This window comes from Dipodomys merriami, unplaced genomic scaffold (assembly GCF_024711535.1).
Source record: "Dipodomys merriami isolate MVZ:Mamm:240054 unplaced genomic scaffold, mDipMer1.0.p SCAF_488, whole genome shotgun sequence".
In the NCBI taxonomy this organism is placed as follows: Eukaryota; Metazoa; Chordata; class Mammalia; order Rodentia; family Heteromyidae; genus Dipodomys; species Dipodomys merriami.
Window position 1 is genome coordinate 239,737 of NW_027206055.1, and position 8,263 is coordinate 247,999.

The window sequence follows — 8,263 nt, forward strand, 5'->3', positions numbered from 1 at the left end:
CCACTGAGCCACCTTCTCAGCCCCAATTTCCTCTCTTTTTTCAGAGGTATGCCTTGTCAAAAATATTTGTAATCACTTGATATTTTATATTATTTCTATTTTAAATATATGTGCTAAAAATTCACATCTGTTTCCAAAAAGAATGAGTGTATGATATTGAAAATGATTGTATCTTTGAAGATGAGACCTAAATGGATTATGGCATACCATAAAATGGAACTCTGAATAGGATGAAACTAAATAAAATAAAACTCTACAAATTTACAAAGATAAAAATTTAAAACATAAAACTGAATAATAAATTTAGGATAAAACAGGTATAAAAAGTATATTTACAATAAAATTTAAAACTACGAAAAATAATAATCCATTTCACATTTTATATTCTGCTACTTTGCCAAAGTTTCAGGTCAACTCATTTAACTTGGAGGAGAAATCTATAGCATTCCTTAAATACAGGATCATGTCATCTGCAAAGAGGGATAGTTTAACTTCTTTCCATATTTGTATTACCTTTATGATTTTCCCTTGCCTTATAGTCCTTGATAGGAATTCCAGTATTATATTAAAGAGATACTGAAAGAGTGGACATCCTTCTTACTGATTTTAGAGGAAATGGTTTTAACTTTTCACCATTAAGTAAAATGCTGGTTTCAGTTTGTCATGTAAACATTTACTATATTGAGGAATGTTGTATGTATTCCTAGGGGGTCTGGTCGTGGGCCTTAACTCTGGGACTGGGCGCTGTCCCTAAGCTCTTCAGCTCAAGGCTATTGCTCTACCACTTGAGCCACAGCACCACTTCCGGCTTTTTTTTTCTGCTTATGTGGTGCTGAGGGATCGAACTCAAGGCCTCATGTGTGCAAAGCAAGTGCTCTACCACTGAGCCACCTTCCCAGCCCCTCATAAAGGGGTTTTTAATCATGTCAAATGCTTTTTTCTGTTCTGTGCTCATTCTTGCAAAGTCTAACTCCAATCTTGTTCCAGATCACCATGGTCCACATTGTTCCATCCTATTTATTTTCAGGATTTCACAAGTGATGGAGAAGGTGGAATTTGCACAGTAGCCCAGTAAAAGTATAGAGCAGGAGAGGTCATTGGAGGACCACAGCCCATAGTTCTACTCAGAATTCTTCTTAGCTAAAGAAGGGTGAAAATGAGAAAGAATGAAGAAATAAGAAGATGAGAAGGAATGAAGAAAGCCTCAAATGTACTAACAGTGCATGGAGAGGAAAGAGCTTTCATCATGTAGAGGAAAGGTTGCCTGGTTATTGAATCAGGAAGACACATCCTGATGATCAAAAGAAAGAGAGGAAGGAAAAATATAATTGCAAAAGCAATTAAAGTCAAAGAGATAAATGTCCCCAGTCAGTTCCATACATGCTGGCCTTCTTACAAAATGTAGGCAAGGTAGTTAACTTAGCCGGTGGAAGGTAATTCATCCTGAATTACCATCAACTCTATTTTTAAAAGATAGCAAGGGGTCAGAACTGGTGATAAATATTTGTAATCCCAGCATGAAATGAGTTTCAAGATCAGCCACAGTAAGATTTAATGATAGTATGAGATAATGTAGGTGTTCCCTCAGCTATGCCTGAAGGGTAAGTAGGAACATTGTAGTCTCAGCTTAGCTCCAGGGGATAAAAGGATAAAATGGTAGCTAAAGATAAGTCAAACATAAAAATGGAGGCATTGCTCAAGTGGTTGAGCACCTTCCTAGCAAGCACCAGTCCCAAAATTTAAACCTCAGCATTAGAAAGTAATAAAAAAGATGGTAAAGAACTGGAAAGGGCATGTGCCTATGAAAGGTGATGATTGCAGAATTCTCTGTATCTGCAGCTATGGAACTAGACATGTGCATTCATATTGCTATGAACCTATTCATCACTTCATCTATCTATATACACATTTATTTTGAAGAATTAGTTCATGGAGTTGTGTGACTTGTTCCTAAGTCCAACTTTTCAGGAGGCTGCTAGACTCCACACACATTGAAGTCTGCCTCAACATGGAGGCATGGAATGATTTATTTCACCCAAAGCGTACTGGTTAAAGTACTGATCTTCTAAAAAGAAACCTCAAACTCACATACAGTACTGTTACAAATACTTGCATATGGTGGCATATCCAGGTAGACACATAAAATCTCATCTTTTTCAGTTCCATTAATTCTTTCCCGAAAAAGTATTTTGTCCTTTAAAAATAAATTATACAGCTCTTTTTTGATTTTGAATGTGTATCTTTTCCATTCCCTTTCAACCTCATTGTACAGTCATCTCTGTCTTACAATAAGTCCCTATATACCTATAGTGTCTAAATCAGGGGAAGAATCACTAGCCTGCTGGGGACAGCCATTGCTTCTATCTGCCTTGGTAAGGATGTCCAAAAACACAGGGCTCAGGTTCTTCTCAGTCATGCATGTGATAGTGAGAGGAGCTTTGTTTTCTAATGAAACTCAGAAGGGAAGGAATCACAGCTTCAAGCCTTAAATTCCTTCATTCCTTGGTTATAAAACAAAATGTCAGTCTGACCCTGTCCTCTTTATTTCAGGAGCCAGCATGGCCCAGAAGGTAGCTGAAGCTCAAACTTCAATTCTGCTGGTGGAAAAGGAGGCTGTGACCCTAGACTGTTTGTATGGGAATGGGGAATCCTATTATTCCATCTTCTGGAACAAACAGCCCCTCTCAGGGAAATTAATTTTGCTTATTCATCAGAACTCTTATGAAAAGGAAAAGGTAACAGAGGGTTGTTACTTCCTGAACTTCCAGAAATCCTCAGACAGACCAAGAGATCCAGTCAGAGAAGCAGGGCTTCAGGCACAGGTAGGACTTACAGAGGAACTTTAGGGCAATTCACATACAATGTCTAGACACACCACCTAGTTGACATGTATGTCTACTACGAGATGTAGTAGACATACATCTCGTAGTAGACATACATGTCAACTAGGTGGTGTGTCTAGATGTAGTAGACATACATGTCTACTAGGTATGCATGTCTACTAGGTATGTCTACTACATCTAGAATAGTTTTCCAATGATAAAAGCATACACACTGTTTTTTGTTTTTGTTTCTTTTTGGGTCCAGTCGTGGGGCCTGAACTCTGGGCCTGGGAGCTGTCCCTCAGCTCTTCAGCTCAAGGCTAGCACTCTACCACTTGAGCCACAGCGCCACTTCCACCTTTTTTTCTTTTTGCTTATGTGGTGTTGATGAATCGAACCCAGGGCCTCATGCATACAAGGCAAGCGCTCTACAACTGAGCCACCTTCCCAGCCCTTGTTTACTATTTAAGTAAACATTTAATATGCATGCCTAGCCTTGAGGCATTTGCTCTGGGACTTCTGGGAAATCACCTAATTTTATAGATACAGAGTTCTATATGAAGTCATCCTATGAAGAAAGATCTCATCCCCTTGGCCTGCTCCATGTGCTTGCCCAGGATGTGTTTATCTATTTCTCTCATTCTCTGTATCTTACTCTGTCTTCCTATCTCTATGTATATATACATATATAAATTATGTATTAGAGAAAGCTATCTATCTCTATATAAATAGAGATAGATAGATAATAATGGAAAGAAATCAAGACACTAGAGACCAAAAAAAGCAAACCAAAACTGAGTTTGAGAAATTAAACTGAGAGATTGGACAAGCAACAATCAATAACAGAGCAATTGAAGCATTATGTTCAAGTTTTTAGGTCATAAGAACGTAAATAAAAAGTTATATATAATTCATAAATTTATTATATAATACATATGTAATCTCTGTCCACAGAGAACATAAAAATTCTCAGCCAGTTCCAACGAATTAATTCGTAGGGCCATAAGATCACCACTTCAGTGGATGTTGTCCATATCGAATATGATTACAGTATCCTACAACTCAAGAATTGTGATTCCCAATATCATACTGGAAGAATTCCCTAACCAAAAAATTGCAATAGAATTAAAAGTTAACAACAAGGCATAGCAGCAGAACAAGTCCAAGATGTTTCTGACTCCATAGCTTTATACTCAGCAGGTTGAGTCAGCAAGATCAGAAAAACAAATATAAACATTGGACAGGACATAACAAGGTACAAGCTGAATTAGTACTCTGAGGAAAAGTAATTCATGTGGAATAAAATTGTCGGAAACTTCAAAGCTATTGCACTAAGCCTGAAAGAATAATATTTTGTGAGACTAAATCAAGCACAAAGAAAATTATCTGATGTTTTTGCTCATAGGAATCTGGACCGAAATAAAATACTACATGATCGCAAAAGGAGCATTGCATGAACATATTCAAAATGCATTATATGTGTAGCATGCTCTGTGTGTGTGTGTGTGTGTGTGTGTGTGTGTGTGTGTGTGTGTGTGAATAGCATAATGAAATCCACTAAAATGTTATAATAAGGGAAGAAGAAAGTGTTTGTATGTCCCTCCCCCACGATATAACCCATGCTTTCACTATATTTGATGTCGGTATAATTTGTGGAGGGGAAGGGAAAAAATAAATCATTTAACTAGGGATACAGGTGGACTTATTGCAACAATGAGATGTGCAAGTTGTTATGTCGAAAAACTAACTTTACAACTTTGGTTGGGGGGAGAGGGGGGATCAGGTGAGGGGAGGGGAGAGGGTGGGAAGGGATGGAAGGGGAAACAAAGAGGAGGCAACAATGCTTAATACGAAATGTACTTGTTATCTTGCCCATGTAATTGTAACTCCTCTGTACGGTATTCTCACAATAAAAAAAAAAAAAAGGAAAATATCACAGTACATTAAAAATGACGACGACAGGCTGGGAAGGTGGCTCAGTGGTAGAGCGCTTGCTTTGCATGCCTGAAGCCCTGGGTTTGATTCCTCAGCACCACATAAGCAAAAAGAAAAAACCGGAAGTGGCGCTGTAGCTCAAGTGGTAGAGCACTAGCCTTGAGCTGAAGAGCTGAGGGATAGCACCCAGGCCCAGAGTTCAGGCCCCATGACCGGACCCCCCCCCAAAAAAATGACGATGACAACAACAACAACAACAACAAAAAAGAAGAGGTTAATATGATCAAACTATTATATGCCTGTATGGTATCTTATAATGAGACTCCTTTTACTTTATGCTAATAAAACATTAAATTCTTTTATTATTGTTATTATTATTTTTATTATTTTGTCAGTCATGGGGCTTGAACTCTGGGCTTGGGTGCTGTCCCTGTGCTTTTCAGCTTAAGGCAAGTGCTCTACCACTTGAGCCCCAGCGCCACTTCCAGTTTTATAGTGTTTTATTGGAGATAAGAGTCTCACGGAAGTTCTTGTCCGGGCTGGCTTTGAACCACGGTCCTCAGATCTTAGCCTCCTGAGTAGCTAGGATTACAGGTGTGAGCCACCAGCACCCAGCCATTATTAAGTTTTTTATTGTGAAAATACCATACAGAGGGGTTACAATTACATGAGCAAGGTAAAGAGTACACTTCTTATCAAGCATTGTTGCCTCCTCCTTTGTTTCCCCTTATCATCCTTGCCCTCCCATCCACCCCCTCCTACCCCCATCCTCCAACCCCCACCCCCTCCCACCCTGCCAAAGTTGTAAAGTTCGTTTTTTGACATAAAACGTCTTGTACATCTCATTGTTACAATGGGTCCACCTGTATCCCTATTTAAACAATTTGTTTAAATTCTTTTTTTTTCCAAATGAGATATCTTTTATCCTAGTTTGTAAAAGAGCATAGTTAGTGTCTGATTTATAATCTGTATTAAGGATTCATTTTGTAAACACTGGAAAGGAATAAAATGCCTTAAAGTCTATCTTTCAAGCTCAAAAGCTGGGTGCTGGTGTAATCCTTGCTAATCAGGAAGCTGAGATATGAGTATCTCAGTTTAAAGCCAGCTTGAGTAGGAAAGTCTTTAGTTAAGTGTGTGTGTGTGTGTGTGTGTGTGTGTGTGTGTGTGTGTGCACATGTGTGCATACAATCAGAAATGAAGTTATGGCTCAAGTGATAGAGCACTACCCTTGAGCAAAATAAAGTTCAGTGATAGTGTTCAGGCCCTGAGGTCAAGCCCCAAGACACTCTCTCTCTCTCTCTCCCTCCCCCTTCCTCTCTCATACACACACACACACACACAAATACTAGTATACACAGCATCTCTTCTGCTATTAGTGTACATTTTGCTATCACAAATCAAGTACAGTGACAACAGGTGATGTACCATAGAGGGAAGACCATACAAAGGAAACAAAAAAAATCATATGTACATTCAAAACAACAAAAAAACAAAGAAAAAACAAAGAAACAAAGAAAAAAACAAAGAAAAAGTTCTTGTGTCCATATTTTGGGGTTTGTTTCACTTAGCATTATTTTATATGGACATATGTACAGAGCTTTTGAGCTTTTCTTCTCATCTGATAAAATTATCCTAGACGTACACTAATTATTGCAAATGAGGGAAGCCATGGGTCCTATATTTATTTTGGTCTAGCATACTTCACTTAATATTATTTTTTTCAAATTGTTCCATTTCCTAATGATGGGATGGTGTCATTCTTTATGATGAAAGCACAGAATTCCATTATGTATCTGTGTGTGTGTGTGTGTGTGTGTGTGTGTGTGTGTGTGTGTATCACATTTTCTTGATCTATTCATCTGCTGAGGGGCATCTGGATCTGGGTCAATATCTTTGCTATGATGAAAAATGCTGCAATAAACGTAGTTGTGCTGGTTGCTTTAGTATGGCCATGTTTGTGATCATTTGAGTAAATGCCCAACAACTTCGAAGTGGGGAGTGAGGGAGGTGGGGGAGGGAAGGGATAGTGGGAGAACAACAAGGGAAAAGGGTAACAGTGCTCAACAAGAAATGGACTCCAGGGGGGCTGGGAAGGTGGCTCAGTGGTAGAGCACTTGCCTTGCATGCATGAGGCCCTGGGTTCGATTCCTCAGCACCACATAAGCAAAAAGAAAAAAGCCGGAAGTGGCGCTGTGACTCAAGTGGTAGAGCAGTAGCTTTGACCTGAAGTGCTGAGGGACAGCGCCCAGGCCCAGAGTTCAGGCCCCATGACCGGACCCCCCCCCCAAAAAAAAAGAAATGAGCTCCAGGATTTGAACCAGGGGAGTCCTCACGAGGGCCAACAAACATGAAAACAAAACTTCAAACTCATCTGCTGCTGGTAGAGAGGTGGCATTTGCTGCCGAGTTTCTACTCCAAATATACCTGGTCTGCACACTAATGTCCTCAGCACAACTTGAAAACTAAAGACAGATGAAAACTAAGCATTTACAGACATTTGTTTTAATACATACGTTAATGTTTCATATCATGCAAGCTGTTGGTCATCTTTCTAGTTATTCATTGTGTTGAATAATTGAATAATAATTCAATTATAATTGAATAATTGAATAATACTGTAGGATAATTGAATAAATGAGAAAGGAACAGCTATAAATGTGTTAATTACCAATACGTTTGAAAAAATAGTGGAAATTATAGTCAAAGTAATCAAATAATCCTTTCTGCCTTTAATTCTGCTCTAGACCCCAATAATATAATTCACATGCAGCCTTCTGACGATCTGGCTTCACAGCTTTTGCCCAGTAATCATGGGTGTACTAGGACACAGATCCAGCTGCTGACTTGACCTCACTTTGAGTGCATTATGACTCCATATCTTAGTCAGGCTGTGTGGATAGATCTTGACCTCTTACTTCATCTGGGACCAATGGTCAAATTTCATCTCTGTTCTAAGAAAGCTCCTGTAGATTTAGAAAGGGTTTCCCCCATGCTGAGCTCTACAGCCCCTCACACACTCATTCCAATGCTGTAACATGTTTATCTGTGATGCTGTTTAGGGTTCTTACGAATTAAGAGGCAGTGGAATAGTGAAATGTAGCAAAGCAACAACCTTATGTAAAGCAAAATTAGAAAGGAATCTAAAAGCCTGGAATATATGAAATTCCTCAGGAAAGTGTGTCATTTATTCTTTTCCCCTGGCACTTATTTTGCCAGTCAGCACCCCCTGTGAACTTGGAATCCTCAATGGTGTCTGCCACTAGCAAGGGTAGTGGTAATAAGTTGACTTGTTATGCCTAGTCTTGCAGCAGTAGGAACAAAAACATTCCAGCAGGAAGTTAAAGAAGCATTAGATTGGAAATGCAAATTATTATGAGAAGCTTTGGTATGAGAACACACAACAATCATCAAGTTGAGGCATGGCTCATGAGCTAGATCACGGCTTTTTTTTTTTTTTCTTGCCAGTCCTGGGGCTTGAACTCAGCTTCTTTTGTTCAAGGCTAGTA